Genomic DNA, 23,322 nt, shown 5'->3' with positions numbered 1-23,322 from the left:
TCTACTCACCTTAGGTTTTGTTTGTTCTTCTTTTTGTAGTTCCTTAGGTATAAGATCAAATTGTTTATTTGAGCTTTTTCCTACTTCTTGGGGTAGGCCTGTGTCACTGTATCCTTTTTGGTTGGGCCTATGAACAACCTGTTTTTTAACATTTGCCATAGTGATATTCTTTAAGACATATTAACAGAGAAAGTAAGGAGGCAATCAAACATTATTTGGCCCTAAATCTCTAATCAATATTTTCAGCCATCATCTTACTTATGTGGGATAATACAACCTTTTCTGAGCAATCTAGGATTTCCTAGGCTCTAGATGAATATATAAGAGTTGCTGTGACCTCCATTCCAGGGTAACAGAAGGATCTAGCTAGCATCCCTTGTGGGAAAAGTGATATTGCTGAAATATTATGGATGGACTGTTAGAGATAGAGGTCAGGGCTATGCTGTTTGGATATCTTTGAAAGATACCTTTTTGAAAGAAAGGACTATGATGAGGAGGCATGGTGATCGCTCCTGAGCATGAAGCTGGCTTCAACTTGCTTCCACAATTGCCTCTTGCCATTGATGATCATTCTTTTCCTCCTTTGGGGAAGTAAGAGGGAGATGATACAGTCTGAGTGGTTTCTGTTGAAAAAAAGAAAGAATGGAAAGATGAGCTACCTAATATTAATTAGGAAATTGCCATGGTAACGGAAATAGAAGTGTGGGTTGTCTTGAGCCTATCAGTGGGTCAGTTTCTGGAGATAACAATGATGATAAAATGTTTTGGAGACATTCAGGTTTTGTTGATCATTGCAAAAAACATAGGATGTCCAGGAGCCTAGGTTCTGTTTTTTTGTTCTGTATATTTGTATACATTTTAGTAAGTCCGTTAACTTTCTTATAAATTATTTTCTTCCTTTAGTTAGGATAAAAATATCTGATCTCCCTATCTCACAAATTCATTTATTGGAAAAAGAAAATAAAGGATCTAAAAATGTTCTAAAAACTTAAAGCATTATTGTCAATGATATACTGTATAAGGGAGAGACCATGTTGTTAAAATTTGGCCACTGTTACTAGATGGTCACATTAACACTGAAGTTCACAGTAAGTCCTACGCAGTTCATTCCGAAAAGGTTAGGAGAATACTGATGAGTGCTTATTGTTGAGCTTGGAAGTTAATAACACACTAAAACCTACTATTAATACTCTAAAAACTGCAAAAATGTATACTTGGCAATAGGTTTTGGCCAGTTGACACTCAGTTATTTTCAGCTGGCTGAACATGGCTAAATTTTTAATTTTGTATTTTTTATATTAAAAACCTTTTTGAACGTTTTAATCAAGATCATAGTTAGTCTTTTATTTCAGCTAGTCTAATTAGCTAATGGAGCATGCTCTAGCAGGTAGGCTGAAATGATCAGATAACATAATAATAAGGTCAAAATATATTTCCTAGCAATCATTCCATCAGATATTTTAGTCCTCACCAGATACTTTTAGACATTCATGTCTGAATGTCTATTTTAGATTAATAATCACTTCATTTTTATGTTATCTTGACATTAAACAGACTCTTTATTTTTGAAGATGATTTACATTATGTCTTGATGACAGTGTAACTAGTTCAAGGTATGTTAATGTTATTCTGCTCTTACAGTTGCTATAAAATATAATTTAATATCATGATCCTGTATTGAATTAGTGTATATTTTGATTCATAAAATAATTCTAAGAACAATTATGTGGAAGTGAAAAGGTTTAATTTTTCAAGGATTGTATTACTCAGAAATACTAATGAACATGGCTATTAGCCAAATTCTTGCTTCAATTCTTGCTTCACCTGTATAGCAGTATTAAATCATAGAAACCTCAAATAATATTTGTAGCAATAAGCATGTAAGTAATTAGTTTTATCCATTGTAAATTTCATTTTGCTAATAAAAATCATTTAAATCGTTTATCTGTGTGGAGTCCCTTCTTCCTTCTTCCTTTTTTCTTTTTTAATTTTTTTTAGGCCTTTGTTTTTTTCTATGGCATTAAAGGTACAAGTGGCAACACTATTGAACCCACAGAGAACTGTGGTCACACCCACACCTGCTGTGGAGCATCTACTGAGAAGCTGAAGTGTCATGACACATAGGTGGCCAGGCCCCACCCAGGTCAAAGTCTTACTTTGCATGAGGAGGGAACCTTCTTGTTGGTAATATGAAGATGCTGAGTCATGGGCTGGGTAGTGGTTGCCTGTTCAATTTACCTTCAGAGTACAACCTGAATTTTCAGGTAATCTGCCCCATGGGGGGGGGGGGCTCGTTGGCAAGGATGGACTGGTGCTGGAATAGGACATCATGCACAGTTCCCACTGGTTCACATTGCCCTCCACCTCCACAATACCTGAGTTCTGGGTGCTAAGGCCACCTTGTTGGTTTTGGGCTTCTGGTGGATGAAGCCACATTCTTTATGCATGGTTTATGTGTCAGGGTGGAAAATGTTAAACCAGAAATTCTACATGGGCTTGCCCATATGCAAGATGTTCACCCCTTCTAGTTACTAGAAGGGTTGTAGCATCAGGTAAGTCCTGGTGGATCTGACAGCCAGATACCCAGCACCCAGGACAGTGGCTCCACCACTAGGTTGATCTTGGGGGACTCCCAGCTGGCAGCAGTAGGCTGCTTAGGTAGGGTACTCGCTTAAGAAACTGCGGCTTCTCCTGAAGCCTGTGCACCTAGCTGTTGGACTGGCTGACCCTCTGTCACAGGGTCTTCAGCTCATAGTTCTCCACCTGCTTCTTCAGGCAGCTTGCCTGGCTCTTGTTCTGCTGAGAGAAGCAGGAAGAATACATACAGCAAGTTGATGAGTTGGCAGGCCCCAACACTAACAGGGTGATCTTGGTGGTCGACATGGGGCTGGCCATTGCTGTGCTCAGTCTGCACAGTTACCATGAATGGTTTCAGCGTGACATCTGTCAGAGGGGTAGAGGGGCTTTTGGATGGTTTCTGAGACATTGCTTTGAGCAGCAACCTCAGGTGTTCTGGGAAAAGCTCTTCTTGTACCCCAGGATAGTCCTGCAACAGCCAGGCTAGTGCTGCTGAAGCCAGTCTCCTTGTCTTTCAGTTGGCAGGCTCTGAGTGTACTTGGAGGAGAGACTGTAAGAATGAAGAGAGCCAATAAATTTGTATGCCCCAGATGCTGTAGGGGGGTAAAGTCACCCATAGAACGGGGTGGTGTTTTCACTGCCAACATCTACAGAATATGTGTTTGCTTCTCCTTGGCTTCCTGACCCTGTGGGGGCCAATCTCCTAGAGTTCCTTTCAGAAACTGTTGTGCCTGCTTCTGGCTAGTGACTCCCTGGGCTACCCTGGATGCAATGTCTAGTCCCTTCCCCTTAACGTACATTGTTTCAAATGTCTTTTCATATAATCTCCCACTACATTTTATCGTTGCTATATGTTTCTAATATAATGTTTCTAATGTTTCATTTTGAAAAACTTAAAAATTTTTTTCTAAAAGTACAATTAATTTTGCATGAAGTACCTAGATTCTTTTCTGTAGAGCTCTTATAAAGATACTTTTATTATATATAATTAATATCAAAATTATAGTCATTCCCTATTACACTTTTAAAGAATATCATCCATAATACAAAAAAAGTAAGACCTAATCCTACAGTTAAAATCCTTAGTTTAGTGGAAGGAAGGCTGCATCTTGCCATGAAATTCAATAGATGTGGAATAAAAGAATAAGACAAAACTAATTATCAATGATAGTGAAAATATTTTAATTGGAAAATGTCATAAAGTCGTGCAAATTTCAGTACTTTCATCCCTTGTCCACATCTAGTGAAAAATCAGAAAATGAATCATGAAAACAACTAAAATATCATGCTAAATAATTTCAAAAGAAATTTTTTTTCTCAGTGACTTAGTAAAATTTTTATAATATTTGCATTTTAACTGACATATTAAGTTTTATTTTTTGGAATATTTAATGCCAAATAAAAAAATAAAACATTAACTAGGTTATTATAGGCTCTCTGGGAAGTTTCTTACATGCATTAGTGTAGGAGTTAGTTATTCAGAATGCAATGGAAGCTCCATTGAAAATTTCTCCTCAGGGAAATTACCTTATAAGTTCTGTGATTTTATAAGATGGTTTTGGCCAGTGGTGAGAAGGGTAGTTTGGTTGAGGAAGAATCTGAAGGGATGGAAACACATGAGAGGGCTTCAACACTCTAGCCAAAAATTATTAAGGCTTAAATCTTGTAGGGTAGTGGTGATGTAAATTGATAGTAGAGATAGTACAGAAGGCAATGTAAAAGGACTTGGCTACCAATTAATTTGGTAGAATAAACAGTGAGATTGTTTTTTTCTCCCACAATATTAAAAGGATAAAGTATAAACCAAGATAAGTAACAGGCTTGAATGTGGATCAAGTGGGAGGAAATACTTATTTAGTTGGATAAAAATGGAATCAGAGGCATTGCCAGTGTGCAAAATAATAAATAAAAATATCTCAAGCCGTGGCATTAAATAAATTAGGGATTGAATAGAGAGGAATAGCAAGAAGACCTAATACTATCCAGAATTAGGACAAAATTAAAACAGCACGTAGAAAGATTGCCAAGGGGCGAACTCTACAGATTACAATGCCTTAGGAGGCAGAGGAAAAAGGATGGAAAATTGCGAAAGATAAGGTGATTTGTTTAGAAGTAGGCTGAACTTGAAATTATTGTAGTGGATATTTGAAGATTTAGTGGGAAAATGTTGGTATGGCAATGTCGAGAGGAGATGATAACAGAAGAGGAGAAAGAGGAGTAGGTCACTTCCCTGAAGAGTTTGGAAGACAAAATGTGGAAGCCCTTTAAGGTGTACTGCACTTTTTGCCACTCCATTCTCTCCAGGTTGAGGTTAGCGTATGTTCCAGTAGAAAGGACAAAACTGTGAGGAGGAAACACTGACAGTCTGAGGAGTAGAATGTGGATATTCAGAGCGCACGGAGTTCTCAGAAAGGACTTCCATAGCAAAGTGGCAGATTTGGGTTTAATCCTTTCAGATTTGTTACAGGTGGGTCACAAACAATAGGACAGAAGGGGAGAGGTGCTGCCCGTCTTCTTTTTGTAACTTCAAACATACTCTCCCGTGTCTGCATCCTCCCTGTTGGAGGAGGGCGGGGAGAGATAACATGTATGAATGGCCTCTGTGGGCCGTTGGGAGGCACCAGCAGATGTGTGCAGGTTGGGAGAAGTGAGAAGGGCTGGTTATTGTGTGGCTCCCTGCTTGCTAGTGTGCAACCAGTTGGCCAAATTCCCCGAAAGCCAGCTGTGGTCTGACCGGCCTCAGACACTTAACTCTGAATTTTGGTCACTGTAAGATCTAGGGGTTGGGAAGTCTCCAAATAGTTGCACCAGTCCTCCTGCCACATCTCTTTAGGAAATTAATTCCCCTACTAATCTTTCCTCACATTTTCCGATTTCGAATGTGTCATCTGTTTCATGTTAATATCACAACTGATAAAGGTGCTGTTCAAGATTAGAAAAAAAAACAGAGCAAGGAGCCACAAGTCTGCTAAGTCTCTTGAGTACAATGAGTCAGAGTATGGGTTCTGGATGAGAGGAATATAGAAGGGTGGAAAGTTTTGTTTAGGGGAACTTGTCAGAAGTCAGGTTTTTTTTTTTTTTTTTTCTTTTGGATGGTATCTAGGCTATTCTTGATAAAAATTCTGTCATCTTGTAGCCTTTACATATATTCACATAATTCTCAACTTGAAACTTGGTTCTTGAGACTTAACATGATCAAACGTGGTTTAAAAAAACGGTCACAAACCTCCCATGGTTTGCATAGCCCTGATAGATAGGAAGTATGAAATTTAAATAAAATAAAACAAAACACTCTATCCTAGAAACCATCTCCTCTTGCCATACAGATTTTTATCCTGATGGGAGTTTTGGCCAAATTATAACAATTTGGATCACCTTTGAACCAAGCTATAATTATATAGTCATTAAGCAAATATTTATCAAGGCAGTTGTGGCATTGGAGATAATAGAAAATAAGATGGAAAACGTCCCTATACCTATGTGCCTTTCAGTATACTGAGAGAAAAAGAGAACAAATGGTAAATGGATAAATAAGGTAATTTTAGCTATTGTTGAATTCTGTGGAGAAAAGACCCCACAGTAATACGATGGTTAAGGAAGATTTTGCTAACATCAGAGCTGAGGCCTAAAGGAAAATAGCCATGCACACATGCTGTGCTTTAAGAAAAGAGAAGGGCTGATGCAAAGTGCTGTGTCAAGAAAGCTTTGGTGTGCTAGAGTAGCAAGAAGGATGTGGCCAGAACACTAAGCATTAAGAGACGGGGCCAGAAAAACAGTTTGGAGACAGATCACCATGACCTTTTAAGTCTTGGTAAGGGGGTCGGAATTTATTCCAAATGTACAGGAAGCTCCTGAAGAGTTCATGAACAGTGGTGACATTATTTGTTTTAATTTTTAAACATATGCTGTGGGAAGAATAGATTGCAGGTAGAGAAGAGTAGAAGCAGAGACTACTGAAATTATTTGCAAGACTGTCAGTAATAATAGTGATATATGGATGTTTACTCTTGCAAATCAGAGCATTGTCTCATTTAACCTCAAAATGGCCTATGTTTTAGGGTGCTATTATTACAGTTTGGAAATGAAGCCGTGCACAGACAGTAACCTCTTTGACATCGGCCATAGCAACTTCTTACTAGATACATCTACTGAGGCAAGAAAAACAAAAACAAAAAATGAACTATTGGGACCTCATCAAGATAAAAAGCTTCTGCACAGCAAAGGAAACAATCAACAAGACTAAACCTTTGGAATGGAAGAAGATATTTGAAAATGAAATATGTAATAAAGGGTTAGTATCAAAAATATATAAGGAACTTATCAAACTCAACACCCCAAAAGCAAATAATCCAGTTAAAAATGGACAGAAGACATGAATAGACATTTTTCTAAAGACATGCAGATGGCTAACAGATACATGAAAAATGCTCAACATCACATGTCATCAGGGAAATGCAAACCAAAACTACAATGAGATACCACCTCACACCTCTCATAATGGCTAAAATTAACCACATAAGAAACAATAGATGTGCGTGAGAGTGCAGAGAATGGGGAACCCTCTTACATTGTTGGTGGGAATTGCATTGTTGGTTGGTGGTGCAGCCACTCTGGCGAACAGTATGGAGTTTCCTCAAAAAGTTAAAAATAGAACTACCCAATGATCCACCAGTTGCTAGGTATTTACCCAAGGATACGAAAGACTGATTCAAAGGGATACATGCACCCCAATGTGTATAGCAGCATTATCCACAATAGCCAAATTATGGAAAATGGAAAGAATACAAATGTCCATCGATTGATGAACGGATGGATATATATATACATATATATATCAGCCATCAAAAAGAATGAAATCTTGCCATTTGCAGCAACATGGATGGAGCTAGAGGGAATTTGCCAAGTGAAATAAGTCAGAGAAAGACCTACCATATGATGTCACTTATATGTGGAATTTGAGAAACAGGACAGATGAATATAGGGGTAAAAAAAGAGCCAGAGGGGAGGGGATGAGGCAAACCATAAAACAAACTCTTAACAATGGAGAACCAACAGTGTTGCTGGCCGCAAGGTGGGCAGGGGGATGAGCTAAATGGGTGCTGGGTATTAAGGAGGGCATCTGTTGAAATGAGCACTTGTAATATGTAAGTGATGAATCATTAAATTCTACACCTGAAACTAATATTGTACTGCATGTTAACTAACTGGAATTTAAATAAAAACTTGAAAAAAATGGAGATGAAGCCATGGAGGTACAGAGAAACTAAGCAAGTTGCTCTACATCATAAAGTTAGCATGTGATTGGGCCCAAGAAAAACCAAGAATTCAGACACCACAGCCTTCTTCACCACCACACGGTGCTCATAACTTGGAATTGATATTCATTAGAGTTGGCTATAACCCAATTAGCAATATGAGAGTCTTCGAAAATAATCTTCTTATGTGAAACCCAGTGTTGGTGAAAAATACTACAGATAGAAAATACTAACATTTACAACAATGAAAGATGAGATAAGACAGTGAATAATCAAACCTTAAGATTTTCATGCAAGCTGTTTCCTTATGAAAACTTTCCTATCTGTATTTTAGCTAGCCAACATTTATGTATCTCACCTCTATTTTTCTTGCAAACATCTATTTTAAGCCATATATACATTCAGAATGCTAGATTAGTTGCAAAATGTGTTAATATTGAAATTTCAGTGATATCATCTAAAAAGCTTACAGAGTCCAATATAGATGTTCCCCACATATAAAGATTAAAATATATCCTTACTCCAGTGACTCTTCAGCCAAGAATTTTCCTTTTTAAAGCACTTCCAAAAATAAAATTTGGATGAGTCTTACAAAGCATACTTGTTCTGGTAACATAAGTGGCAAGTGAAAAAGGGGTGGTGAATGACTAACAACAGGTTCATTAAAGATGACAATATGTGGTTTAGTAACTTCTGGCCAAGAAATACGCCTCCATACAAAGTAATAATGACCCCAAAATAGCTGAGCGCTCAGAAGCCTGGAGATACACAGATACAAGTTAACTACGTGACCTAAAATGTGTTCATTTGCTTTGGTCCTTCTAAACCTAATAGTGTGAATCTGTGCACAAGTGATTTGAACAAGGTGGATAGTAACAGTTACGAAGATGACCAAGATTGGTACTAGACCCTATCTAGGAAATAGATGCTGATAAGTTTCTCTGAAATGTCTGAGGAGATTCATTAAGCTTTTTTTTTTTTTTTTTTTTGAAACATAGATGAAATGAGAAAAGTCATTCAAATTTTTATCATAAATATACCTCAAGATAGAATCAAGACCATCTTTAATGTACAGAAAAAGTAAAGCTTTGCCTGTACCTCTTTTAAATAAGAATTCATTTGAAATGGTAATAATGTAGCTAAAGAATTTCTGAGTAATATAAAACTTAAAGCAATGTGTGATTTCACATAACAGCTGTACCTATTTTATTAACAGGTCCTAGAAATTTATACTGGCCTTTAACAAAATAACTTCTAGCAATTCTTCATACGTTTGACACATAGTTTTTATTTCTCTATGTTGTGCCTCCACATTAGAAGCCACAAGACAATTATAAAACGTCAAGATTAAAGAGCAAAATCTATTTTTACACTGTTTGAAAGGTCTACTACCCATATGAATTTAGAATTTTTTTTTTTTTTTTGGTTTTCAAATTGGAAACTTAGAAAATCTTATGTTGAATTATTCTTTAAAAAAGCAATACATTCAGTAATTGACTAGTAAAATTAAGTAATAAGAATGTTTAAAAATTTCACTAAGATTTTAGTACTTTGAAACAGGCTTTAAGCAGTGAGTAAAGAAATGGAATAGTAATAGAAGTTAACTCTTATGTAATATTTTAAAATGCATTATTTTCCTTAAAAGCAATACTTATGAATAGTTAAAATAAAAATGCATTGTTCATTGTTCTCTCTCATGGCACCAATGTGTGTGTATTGGCGATTTTTGTTTTTTGGGTTTTTTTTTTTAAGTAGAGGAAGTGAGAGGCACCTGGCCAGCTTAGTTAGTTAAGCATTCTTGACTCTTGATTTCCATTCAGGTCATGGTCTCACACTTGGTGAGATCAGCCCCGCATCAGGCTCTGTCCTGCCAGTGCAGAGCCTGCTTGGGATTCTCTCTCTCCCTCTCTCTGTCTCTCTGCCCTTCCCCTTCTTGCTTGCTCTCTCTCAAAATCAATAAGTGAACATTCTTTTTAAATCTTAAAAAAACATAGAAAGTGAAATTGTCTTATCAAAACTACCGTTGTAAAATTCTATGGCCACTTAGAGTTAACAGAAAAAAAAACGGACTTTAGTAAAAGCTCTCAAAATACGGAGTAAATGCTATTTGAATACAGAAGTCAAAATATTTAAATCATACATTTTACATCAATTAATGTCCCACAGTTTTAATTTTTTTTTTCAACGTTTATTTATTTTTGGGACAGAGAGAGACAGAGCATGAACGGGGGAGGGGCAGAGAGAGAGGGAGACACAGAATCGGAAACAGGCTCCAGGCTCTGAGCCGTCAGCCCAGAGCCTGACGCGGGGCTGGAACTCACGGACCGTGAGATCGTGACCTGGCTGAAGTCGGATGCTTAACCCACTGCGCCACCCAGGCGCCCCATAATGTCCCACAGTTTTAAAGAAAAAAAAACTTAGAAACCAAGCGAATATCATGTTGGGATTTAGGGAAATAAAATTTGATTTTTTAAAGACATTAAACTGTCCAATTTAAATTCTTTTTTGTAAAAAAAAAAAGCTTATTTATTTTGAGAGAGAGTGTGCACAGGAGGGTCAGAGAGAGAAGGAAAGAAAGAATCTCAAGTTGGTCCTGCACTATCAGCGCAGAGCTGGATGTGGGGCTCACTCTCAGGAACGGTCAGATCATGACCTGAGCCGAAAGCAAGAGTTGGGCGCTTAATCAACTGAGCCACCCAGGCACCGGAAACTGTCCAATTTAAAACAGAGATAAGTTCAATTCAAACAGAGACAGGGACAAAGGTTAAAAACAAAACGTATCCATTGTGTTTATATCCACTGTTGCTTTTTTCCTTTTTTAAAATCCATTTTAATTTTTTTTAATCTGACTGTAGTTGACACACGACGTTACACTAATTTCAGATGCACAACCTAGTGATTCAACATCTCTATATGTTATTCTGTGCTCACCAGAAGTGTACCTACCGCAACCATCTGTCACCATGCAATGTTATGTTTCTTTTTTCTATTACTCTTTTCTCTCACTTAAGACTTAGAACCCTTAACAAGATTTGTAAGGCATATCCAATGGGAATAGATAAAACTATTTTCGAATGACTAGTCTTCTCTTGAAAAAACTTTACTGTAAAGCTCAAGCTAAAAGTTGTTCTTGGGGCATGAATTGAATTGCTGTTTTAATGCCCAGTGGCACATGTGGATGGAAGGCCCTTCCATCCCCACATGGATGGGCCCACATGTAAGATTGTGGCAGGAAAGAACAGGACCTTTGGGGTCAGACTTGTACTTTAATCCTGGAGCAAAAGTAACAACTGCCAAACTTTAAAAAAAAAACAATTTAAATTAAGAGATTGGCAGGTTTTTTTGACAAATTATTTAAATCCAAATGACTCCAGAAAAACTGCTTCTTTTTATCGGCAACTAAGTTGTTTACTTGTAAAATGGTTTAGTTTAAAAATGATATGCAGGAAAAGTTTGGAAACCATAAAAAATTACATTTTTCTCTAGATTATGAAGACTTACTGTAAAGCTCTATTATATTGAGTCCAAAATGCACAAATTCAGTCTTGTCTAAATCCTAGAACGCATCTCCAATTAGAAGAAAATGCTGTTGAAATGATAAAAAGTTAGTCTTTATCAGTAATGTTGAATAGATAATTTGTTGTAAACACTCGCATATCAAATGTTTTGTCATCTTTTATTCCTTCATTTCTTCCTACCTTCCTTCATTTGTTCATTTAATATGTATTAATGTTATGTTCAATATACATCTGGATGGGAGACTGACATTTTAAAAGATATGCAAGACATAACATGACAAGGATTTTAGCTGAAAAAAAAACAAGATAAAGAAATGCTGTTACTGGGAGAGAATATTCAGACAAATTTGTTTTCCATGGTTTGTTCAGTCACTCATTTATTCATTCAACAAACATTTATTGGACTTTTATTATATGTTAAGCACAGTGCCGGATACTGTGTCCAAATGAGCCCAAATCTGTGATTGTCGTTTACTACTTTATCGGTGCCTTTTTGCTTTACTTATTGTATATCACATTTACCTTACTTTGAGCCAAAACTTTTATATGAATTTTTAAAACGGGGAAAGGTCTGTTTTGTCTTCTTTGCTCAGCTTTTGGCTTTTAAATAATCTGCCAAACACCTTGATGTTTTTGAAGCCCTGCCTTGTTATTGAGAGTGTTCCCAAAAGAAATTCTGCTTTTTTGTTTTTTTAAGTTGTAGTTATTTATTTAGAGAGAGCAAGCACAGGTGGGGGAGGAGCAGAAAGAAGGAGAGAATCTTAAGCAGACTCAGACCATTAATTAGCGCAGAGCCGGACGTGGGACTTGAACTCATGAACTGTGAGATCATGAACTGAACTGAAGAGTTGGATGTTTAACCAACTGCATCACCCAGGTACCCCAAGAAATTTTGCTTCTTAAATTCAACCCTGTAGCTAGGGATTCCACCACATAAGGATATGTCCCAATGCCTGCCTGAATCTATAAATTGTCTGTACTAAAATTCCTTTTCGCAAGCCCCACAGAAAAGTATAAGTGGCCAGTATGCAAAATGTTCTACATCTTAATGCAAAATGTTCTGCATATCTAAGGTTTAGTTCATTTTACTTAATTAAGAGGAGATATACCATTTATTTGATAAACAATAATAATTTAATGAGTTCAATTTGATAAGACATTTTAGATTGACTTTTTTATTTTTATTTTTTTAATTTTTAAAAAGCTTTTATTAACAATTATATTAATTCCAGTTAACTAACATACAGTGAAATAATAGTTTCAGGTGTACAATTCAGTGATGCAGCACCTACATAATGATACCCAGTGCTGATCACAGTGCACCCCTTAGTCTCCATAACCTATTTGACCCATCCCCCCACTCACCTCCCCTCTGATAACCATCATTTGGTTGTCTATAGTTAAGAGTATGTTTCTTAGTTTGCCTTTCTCCCTTTTTTCCCCCTTGGCTTGTTTGTTTTGTTTCTTAAATCACACATATGAGTGAAATCATATGGTATTTGTCTTTCTTTTACTGACTTATTTCACTTAGCATAATACTCTCTAGCTCTATCCATATCATTGTAAATGACTAGATTTCACTGTTTTTTTTTAATGTTTATTAGTTTATTTTGAGAGAGAGAGACAGAGAGAGAGAGGGAGGGAGAGAGAGAGTGCACGCATGATTGGGGGACGGTCAGAGAGTTAGAGGGAGGCTGAGAATCCAAAGGCAGGCTCCAGGCTATCAGCACAGAGCCCAATGCAGGGCTGGATCTCATGAACCTGTGAGATCATGACCTGAACCAAAATCGAGTTGGATACTTCACCAGTTGAGCCATTCAGGTGCCCCAGTTGTATTCTTTGTCATGGCTGAGTAATATTCCAGTGTGTGTGTCTGTCGCTGTGTGTGTGTGTGTGTGTGTGTGTGTGTGTGTGTGTGTGTATACACCACACTTTCTGAGGAACCTCCATAATGTTATCCAGAGTGGCTGCACCAGTTTGCATTTGCACAAACAGTGCAGGAGGGTTCTCCTTTCTCCACATCTTCGCTGACACCTGTTGTTTCTGATGTGGTTAATTTTAGCCATTCTGACAGTTGTGAGTTGATATATCATTGTAGTTTGATTTGCATTTCCCTGATGATGAGTGATGTTGAGCATCTTTTCATGTGCTTGTTAGCTACCTGCCTGTACTCTTTGGGAAAAAAATGTCTTTTTATGTGTCCTGCCCATTTTTAAAATTTGGTTATTTGTTTTTTGGGTGTCGAGTTTGGTAAGTTCTTTATATATTTTGGATATTAACCCTTTATCAGATATATCGTTGGCAAGTTTCTTCTCTGATTCCATAGGTTGCCTTTAGTTTTGTTGATTGTTTCCTTTGCTGTGCAGGAGCTTTTTATTTTGTTGAAGTCCCAATAGTTTATTTTTGCTTCTGTTTCCCTTGCCTTCGGCAACATGTCTAATAATAAGTTGCTATGGCCAAGGTCAAAGAGATTGCTGCCTGTGTTCTCTAGGATTTTGATGGTTCCCTGTCTCACATTTAGGTCTTTCATCCATTTTGAATTTATTTTTGTGTGTGGTGTAAAATAGTGGTCCAAGCTCATTCTACTGCATGTTGCTGTCTAGTTTTCCCAACACCATCTGTTGAAGAGACTAGCAATTGACTGTTTTTTTTTAATTGGTGCTTTTAGGTATTGTCTCTCTTTCTTCTATCCTGCATTGTTTCCAGTTAAACATCTTTGGTCATCCTTATTTTTGTTCATCTATACATAATGTGTCTTTGTTCTCTGCCTGTGCTTAAGATTTCTCCTTGTCACTGGTTTTGAACATTTTATTATATTATGACTCATGGCAGTTTTCTTCATGTTTGTTGTGCTTGGGGTTTGTTGAGCTTCTTGTGTCAGTGGGTCTACAATTTAACGAAGTTTGGAAAACCTCCAGTCATTATCTCAATTTTTTTTCAGCATTATACCTCCTCTCTTTCAGACACTTTGATTATAAGCATACAAGGCTACTTGAACTTGTTCCACAGCTAATTAATTCATTCTCTTTTCATGTTTTAATATTCCTTTTCTCTATGTTTCATTATGGGAACTTTCTATTACAGTATGTTCAAATCTACTAACATTCCGCAAAGTCTATCTGATGTTAATCTCATTCATTGTAGTAGTTTCCATCTCAGCCATGGTAGATTTTTATCAGCAGAAGTTTGAAGGCATTTTTTCAAGTATTTTGCATGTTTCTACTTAAATTTTTGAACATATGGATTACAGTTATAATAACTGTTCTAATGTCTTTTTCTACTAATCCTTACATCTGTGTTACTTCTGGGTCCATTTATTAATTGATTTTTCCCTCATTATGAGTCATGTTTTTCTGCCTTTTTGCATGCCTCATAATCTTTGATTGGATGCCAAGCATTATGAATTTTAACTTGTTGCATTCTAGATATGTTTATATTTTTATAAATCATCTTGAACTTTGTTCTGGGATACAGTCATGGTTCTTGGAAACAGTTTGATACTTTTATGATTTGTTGGGCTAGAGCAGAGAAATATTTAGTCTAGGGCTAATTATTCTCCACTACTCGGGCAAAACACTTCTGATGAAACATTTCTAATGCTCCATGGTAATAAGGTTTTCAGGTCTCACTGTTGGGGAAAGGAATTATTCCTGGCCTTCTTTAAGCATTATTGATTCCCCCCTCTAATAGTTTAGGATGGCTCTTTTACCAGCTGTATAGTTTCCTTACAGACATGTGCTGATCAGTACTCTGCTGAATATTGAAGGTGGACTCTGCGAAGATCTCCTGAGATTGTGTATGTGTGTGTGTGTGTGTGTGTAGCTTTTCCTTCTTTGATACCTACCCTGCCCTGTGAGCTCTTGCCCCTTTGGTTTCCTAGCACTCTCAGCTCTGTCTCCTCAACTCAGAAAGTACACCAGACTCTACCAGGACTCCACCAATATACTGCTGCCTGGAATATCTCAAAGGGGAAAACTTGGTGTGACCCGATGGCAACTTCTTGCACTCATAGAAGCTCCCAAATGTTAGGGTGCCTAAGGCCAGAGCTTCATTAGTTTCACATTCAATCCTACTCTGACAACGGTCTCCCAGAATTAGAAAGGATATGAATTTTGGAGAACTCAAGAAAAAAAATAAAGTCTACCTAATCTCTCTCTTATTTATCTAAACAGTAGCTATAAACACTGATTATGAAGTAAAACAAATATTTATGAATGTAAAAGTCATATGGATCATAAAAACTTATGGAGTATTAAAATAGTTTAGATTTAGGATTAGAGTTCTGAGCAGGTATTAAATATATAATATATAATAAACTCTTAAATATAATAATGACAAATTTATATTTCATTGAAATTGTATTTCAAAATTGAAAAAATAAAGTTGAATTGTAGACTGAATTGTAGCTACCAAGTTCTGCGCTATCACAACATACTGAGGCAGAGTCTAATAAGGAAATTAGTAAATGATTTTGGATATTTGTTTCTGCAAATTATAAAATCACAATGTGCAGAAACAAATATCCACAAAATGTTTTACTAATTTCCTTCATTCCTAGTTCAACTTTCATTCTTGTTATTATTCTAAGAACATTTCCTTTTTATTGGATTCACGATCCATGATTCAACTGTGGTGACTTGTGCATTTTTAGGAATTATCTGGGTTTTTTTCTAAGTTATCTGATTTGTTAGTATATAATCACTTATAGTAATCTGTTATCACACTATGTATTTGTGTGGTTATCTGGTGTTTTGTTTTCTTTTCCATTTTTCATTTTTGTTTTTGAATTTTCTCTTTTTTTTTCTTGGTTAATGTGGTTAAAGCATTGCCAATTTTGTTTTTTTAAAGCTGGTCATTACTTTCAATGTTATGTTATTGTTTATTCTGGTCTCTGTTTTATGTATTTCTGATTTTTCTTCGTTATTTTCTCCCTCTACTAAATTTCAGCTAAGTTTCTTCTTTTTATTGGTCGTTATGGTGTAATTTTAATGTTAAGTTGTTTATTTTAACTTTTTTTCATAATACAGGCATTTTATAGCATAGATTTCACTCTTAACATCTGCTTTTGCTACATCCCATAGGTTTTTGAATGTTGTGTTTTCTTCTTATTTCATTTCAAGGCATATTTTGATTAGCCATTTGATTTCTTATGTCATCCATTGCTTGTGCAGTAGTGTGTTGTTTAATATTTACATATTAAATATTTAATATTTGCATTGTATATTTTCCAGTTTTGTTTTATTGTTGATCTTTAGTTTTGTACCCTTGTGGTTGGATCAGATGCTTGGTATGATTTCAGTCTTTTTAAATTTATAATATTTGCTAGGTCTCTTTTTATGTTATTTAACCAGTGGATTCTTCTGTGTGTACTTGAGGAAAATGTGTATTCTATTTTCTTGGGTAAAATGTTTTATATATATCTTTTAGGACCATGTATTCTGGGGGCACATGGCTGGCTCAGTGAGAAGAGCATGTGACTCTTGATCTTGGGGTCATGGGTTTGAGCCCCATGTTAAGTACAGAGATGACTAGAAAATAAATTTTAAAAATTCAAAAAAAAAAAACATATCCTGCAGTATGCTTCGAGTAAAAAAATGTATTTACTGAAAAAAAAATAACTGAGTGTGCTCATTTACAGTGAAGTATATCAGAGGGAAGGAAGTGGGGGGATGGGTGAAATAGGTGAAGGGGATTAAGAATACACTTATGATGAGCACTGAGTAATGATGTATAGAATTGCTGAATCGCTATGTTTTACACCTTAAACTGATATGACATTGTGTGTTAACTATACTTGAGTTGAAATTAAAAACTTAAAAATTTTGGAGAGATCATTGTGGAGAGATCAAGACATGCATACAAATGACTGGAAATGGAAAATGACTTTAAGGAAAGCTTTCTAATGGCTTTAAGGAAAGATTTCTCACGGGGATCTTGGTGTATCTCACCAAGTTTCAGTCGTTTAAATTTTGGAGCTTTGGGTTAACGTTTTACCTAAATTGTAGTGTCAAAATTCTGTTGTTCATTTGATACATTTATTAGGAAAATAATCATAGCCACTAGGTTATGCCCACAACCACCATGTCCCCAGATTATTTTTCATGAGTTTCTCACATTGCAATATCAGTCAATTTTATTGAAATATAATTTAATTATGGTAAGATGCACCTGTTTTCAATATAATCGCATGTGAGTTTTGGTAAATTTATGCACCTGTGTAAGATGACCACGGTCAAGGAGTAGATATTTCTATCACCAAAAAGTTCCCCTGTGCAAGTAACTCTCACTCGTAGACCCAGTCAAAGATGCCCACAATCAAGGAGTAGATATTTCTATCACGGAAAATTTCCCCTGTGCAAGTAACTCTCACTCTCAGACCCAGTCAAATGTTGACTTATTTCTGTAATTATAAATCAATTTTGACTGTTTTAAAATTTTACCTAGATGAAATCACATTATTTGTACATGAAAAATGCAGACTTAATGCTTTTTATTAATATGATCTATGTTTAAGTTCAAATTTATTTGAGTTTATTTTAAACTCAAATAATATAAAGCAGGAGAAAATAAGATTTCCAATATCATTCCAAACCGTACCACCCAGTTTTATTCATGTTATATAAGAACATGATAATTATTTATTTCCTGATAAATCTAGATAAGTTTCTATCATTTAGGTTGTTTTAATGTTTACTTTCTTCGCTGAATTAGTGCATGTTTTCAGTGTTTGCGTATTTCTATCCAGCTAGAAGGAGAATTTTTTTTTTTTGGTAGGTTACCGAATCAAAGTGTCTTTCCTAGAAATTTTTAGAAGTTATTCCATTTCTTCTGGCATTGATTGTTGCTTGGGTAATATCTGAAATTAGTCTATATTGAATTTTTCTCTCTTTTAGATGATTTATTTTTATACCTGGATGTCAAAAGTATTCCTTTAAGTTGTTTTATTTTTTAATTGAGGTATAATTGGCATATAATATTATATTAGTTTCAGGTATAAAATATAATGATTCACTATTTGTATATGCTGTGAAATGATCGCTATAACAAGTCTAGTTTCCCCATATAAAGTTGCATAATAGGTAATACCATATTACTGACTATAGTCACTAATGTGTACATTGTATCTAGATGCTTTTTTATTTATTTTATGACTGGAAGTTTGTACTTTTTGACCATCTCACATTTCATTTACCCTCAACCCCCCTCCTCTCAGGCATCCACCAGTCTGCATCTATGAGTTGTTTTTGTTTTGTCTTGTTTTTAAAATTCTACATGTAAGTGAAATCGTATGGTGTCTTTCTCTGTGATTCATTTCCCTTAACATAATATACTCAAAACCCATTTATGTCATTGCAAAAGGCAATATTTTCTTCTTTTCATGGCTGAGCAATATTCCATTTTCTTTACTCATTTCTTTATTCAATATACCACATTTTCTTTATTCATTTGTAGGAGTACTGACAGCACTGACTCCATCCTTGGCCCTCCATGTTCCAGGCCCTGACATTGGAAGTTAATGTACGCCCTGACCAGATTGTGAGAAGGCTTGTTCTGATCTTCCCTAGAGTGGCACCACTTTATAACTTATAGAGATGACTCACACACAGAAGGTGCCACTTTAGAAACTAGTAGAGATGACTGGCATACAGAGGGTGTGACTTTCAATAACTAGTAGAGATCCTTTGGCCCAAAGATGGTGTTCACTTTAGATAAGTATTCTTTGATCTCATTATTGAAGACACTGTCCTTTCCACATTGTGTCGTCTAGCCTCCTTTGTTGTAAATTAATTGGTCATATACACACGGGTTGATTTCTGGGCTATTTTGTTCCATTAAGTTATGTGGCTGTTTTTATACCAGTACAATACTATTTTGATTACTATGCCCCTTCACCCTATAAAAACTATGGATTTGGATCCAGACTGTGTAGAGAATAGTACCTAGGTTGTCCATCTACTCACACCTTCTGCCAGTGAATTACCCTAAATAAAACTGTAAATGGTGTGGCATGGCTTTGTTTTTCAATCTGAAAGTATCTCTTCAGTTTGGTGGATACTTTTATGACCCTATTCCATCTTCTAACACAATTCATTCATTGATGAACACTTTGGTTCTTTCCATATCTTGGCTACTGTGAATAAAACAGCAATAAACATAGGGGTGCATATATCTTTTCAAATTACTGTTTTCATTTCTAGAGATAAATACCTAGCAGTAGAATTATTGGCTCAAATGATAACTCTATTTTTAGTTTTCTGGGGGAACTACTTAATGTTTTTCATAGTGGCTGTACCAGTTTACATTCCCACCATGTAAAGTACATGACGGTTTCATTTTTTCCACATCCTCACTGATACTTGTTATTTCTTGTCTTTTTGATAATAGTCATTATGATAGATATGAAATGATGTCACAGTGTGGTTTTGATTTGCATTTCCCTGATGATCAGTGATGCTGACATTTTTTTCATGTACTTGTTGGTCATCTGTATGCTTTTCTTGAAAAAATGTCTGCTCAGAGCCTCTGCCCATTTTTGATTAGATTGTTTAGGGTTTTTTTTATTATTGTATGAGTTCATTATACATTTTGGATATTAACCCCTTATTAATTCTATGATTTGCAAATATCTCATCTCATTCAGTAGCTTGCCTTTCTATTTTGCTGATTATTTCCTTCGCTTGTGCAGAAGCTTTTTACTTTATATGGTTCCATATGTTTATTTTTGCTTTTCTTGTCATGCTTTTAGAATCAGATCCAAAATTTATTGCTAAAACTTATATGGAGGTGGTTACAGCTGCTATTTTCTTCTGGGAGTTTTATGGTTTCTGGTCTTATATTTTCATCTCTAATCCATTTTGAGTTGATTTTTGTGTATTATGTAAGATATTAGTCCAATTTCATTCTTTTGCATGAAGCTGTCCGGTTTTCCCAACACCATTTATTGAAGAGACTGTCGTTTCCACCTTGTATAGTCTAGCCTCCTTTGTTTTAAATTAATTGGTAATATACACATGGGTTGATTTCCGGGCTATTTTGTTCCATTGAGCTATGTGGCTGTTTTTATACCAGTACAATACTATTTTGATTACTATAGCTTTGTAATATAGTTTGAAGGTCCAGAAGCATGATGTCGCTAGTCTTGTTCTTTCTCAAGATTGTTTTGGCTGTTTAGGATATTTTGTGGTTCCATATAAATTTTAAAGTTGTCCTATTTCTGTGAAAAATGTCATTTGAATTTTTAATGGTTTTGTTTTTTTATTTTTTATTTTTGAGAGAGACTGAGCATAAGCGTGGGAGGGGCTGAGAGAGAGAGGCAGACACAGAATCTGAAGCAGGCTCCAGGCTCTGAGCTATCAGCACAGAGCTGGTTGAGGGGCTCGAACTCATAAACTACGAGATCATGACCTGAGCTGAGATGGGATGCTTAACTGACTGAGCCACCCAGGTGCCTTGAAAATGCCATTTGAATTTTGAAAGAGATTGCATTAAATCTACGGATTGCTTGGGGTAATTTTAACAATATTAATTTTTCCAGTTTGGAAGATAGGCCTGTATCACTATAAACTTCTCTCTTAGAACTGATTTTGCTGCATCCTATAGATTTGGTGTGTTGTTTTTGCCTTTTAATTCATTTCAGGAGTTCTTCTTTGATTTCTTGGTTGACCCATTGGTTTCTCAGTAGCATGTTGTTTAATCTCCACATGTTTGTAATTTTTCCTGTGGGTTTTTTTTTTTCTGTGATTGCTTTCCAGTTTCATACCATTGTAGTCTGAAAAGATGCTTGATATAATTTCAATATTATTAAATCTATTGAAACTTTTTTGTGGCCTCACATTATCTATCCTGGAGAATGTTCCACTTGTACTTGAGAAGAATGTATTATTCTGCTTTTGGTTGGAATGTTCTGTATATATCTATTAAATCCATCTGGTCTAATGTGTCTGAAGGCCAATGTTTCCTTACTGATTTTCTGTCTGGATGATCTATCGATTGATCTAAGTGGGTATTAAAGTCCCCTGTTGTCATTGTATTGCTGCTGATTTTTCCCTTTAATTCTGTTAATGTTTGCTTTATATATTTAGGTGCTTCTATGTTGGGTGCATAAATATTTATAGTTGTTATAGCTTCTTACTAGATTGACCCATTTATCACTATGTAATTCCCATCTTTGCTTTGAAGGTCTATTTTATCTGATATTGGTATAGCTTCCTCAGATTTCTTTGCTTTCCATTTGTATGAAATATATTTTTTCATCTCTTCACTTTCAATTTGTGTATCCTTATACCTCAGGTAAGTCTCTTGGAGGCATTATAGATCACTCTTGTTTTTGTTTTGTTTGTTTTTATTTATACTCTCTATCACTTTTGATTAGAGAATTTAATACATTTACATTTGACTTTAATTACATTTACATTATAGGTAAGTATGTACTTATCACCATTTTGTTCACTGTTTTCTGACTGTTTTATACTTCCTCTCTGATCCTTTCTTGTTCTCTTCCCTTGTGGTTTGATGCCTTTTTTGAGATTTTATTCTCATTATCTTTTATTTATCTACCACTGGCATTTGCTTTGTGATTACCACAAGGCCACTGTATATCAACCTACATATATATCAGTTTATCTTAAGTTGATCACAAGTTAAGTTTGAACACATTATAAAACTCTACATTTTTATTCTTCCTCTATTATGTTTCTCTTACATCTCTTTACATCTCTTTAGTTTGTATGTTCATTAATGAATTGTCATAGTTATTGTTATTTTTGCTACTTCTGTCTTTGAAATTTCATGTTAGCTCTAAATGATTATTAGTCCAGTGCCTTTACTATATATTTACCTTTACCAGTAAGATTTTTACTTTCTTATGTTTTCATGTTAGTAATTAGTGCCCTCTCTTTTCAACTTAACAAAATCCCTTTAACACTTATTGTAAGGCTGATTTGATGGTGGTGAACTCTTTTAGTTTTTGCTTGTCTGGAAAATTCTTTATCTGTCCTTCAATTATGAATGAAAACTTGCTGGGTAGAGTATTCTTGGTTGGAAGTTTTTTGCTTTCAGCACTTTGAATATATCACACCATTGCCTTCTAGCCAGCAAAGTTTCTGCTAGAAAATGTGCTTATATTCTTATGATGGTTTCCTTGTATATAGTAAGTTGTTTTTTTTTTTTTCTTGCTGCTTTTAAGATCTCTCTTTATCTTCAACTTTTAACATTTTAATTATGATTTGTCTTAATGTAGATCTCATTGGGTTCATCTTTTTGGAACTCTCTGGGCTTCCTGGATCTGGAGGTCTGTTTCCTTCCCCAGGTTAGGCAAGTTTTCAGCCATTATTTCTTCAAATAAGTTTTCTGTTTATTTCTCTCTCTTCTCCTTCTGGGACCTCTATAATGTAAATGTTGCTCCGCTTAACATTGTCCTGTGGATCCCTTAAGATACCTTCATTTTTAAAAAATTATTTTTACTTTTTACTGGTCTGTTTGAGTGAGTTCCACTGTCCTGTCTTCCAGGTTAGTGATCCTTTCCTCTGCTTCATCTAGTCTCCTGTTGAACCCCTCTAGTGTATTTTTCATTTCAGCTATTGTAGTCTTCATATCTTTGACTTCTATTTGGTCCTTTACTATGTTTTTTATTTATTTGTTGAAGCTCTCCCTGGGTTCATCTATTCTTCTCCTGAGATGGATGAGCATTTTTATGATCATTACTTTGAGCTCTTTGTCAGGTATATTACTCCATTTCATTAAGGTTTTTTTCCTGTGGTTTTATCTTGTTCTTTCATTTGGGACACTTTCCTCTGTTTCTTCATTTTACTTGGCTTTCTATATTTTTTATTTATTAGGTGAAGCAGCTATCTCCCCCAGTCTTGAAGGAGTGTTTACAGGAAAACTGAAGTATGATTCAGTCTGCTGTTTGTGTAGTGCCTTGGGGTGGTAGCCTGCCAAGAATTGTGTCTCAGATTGTCTTAGTCCCATAG

The 23,322-nt window shown here is 35.6% G+C and overlaps 2 pseudogenes; one reads left to right on the top strand and one right to left on the bottom strand.

Moving 5' to 3' along the window:
- The first annotated feature begins 425 nt into the window (after positions 1 to 425).
- On the top strand, positions 426 to 621 carry LOC112861933 (small nucleolar RNA U3; annotated as a pseudogene).
- Positions 622 to 2,144: 1,523 nt separating this feature from the next.
- LOC112860801 (peroxynitrite isomerase THAP4 pseudogene) lies at positions 2,145 to 3,377 on the bottom strand (annotated as a pseudogene).
- Between the last annotated feature and the right edge of the window lie 19,945 nt (positions 3,378 to 23,322).

Source organism: Puma concolor, chromosome A1, assembly GCF_028749965.1.
Source record: "Puma concolor isolate L17-30 chromosome A1, mPumCon1.1.hap2, whole genome shotgun sequence".
NCBI lineage: Eukaryota > Metazoa > Chordata > Mammalia > Carnivora > Felidae > Puma > Puma concolor.
The sequence above is the reverse complement of the archived record's forward strand: the minus strand, read 5'-3'. Positions and strand labels throughout refer to the sequence as shown.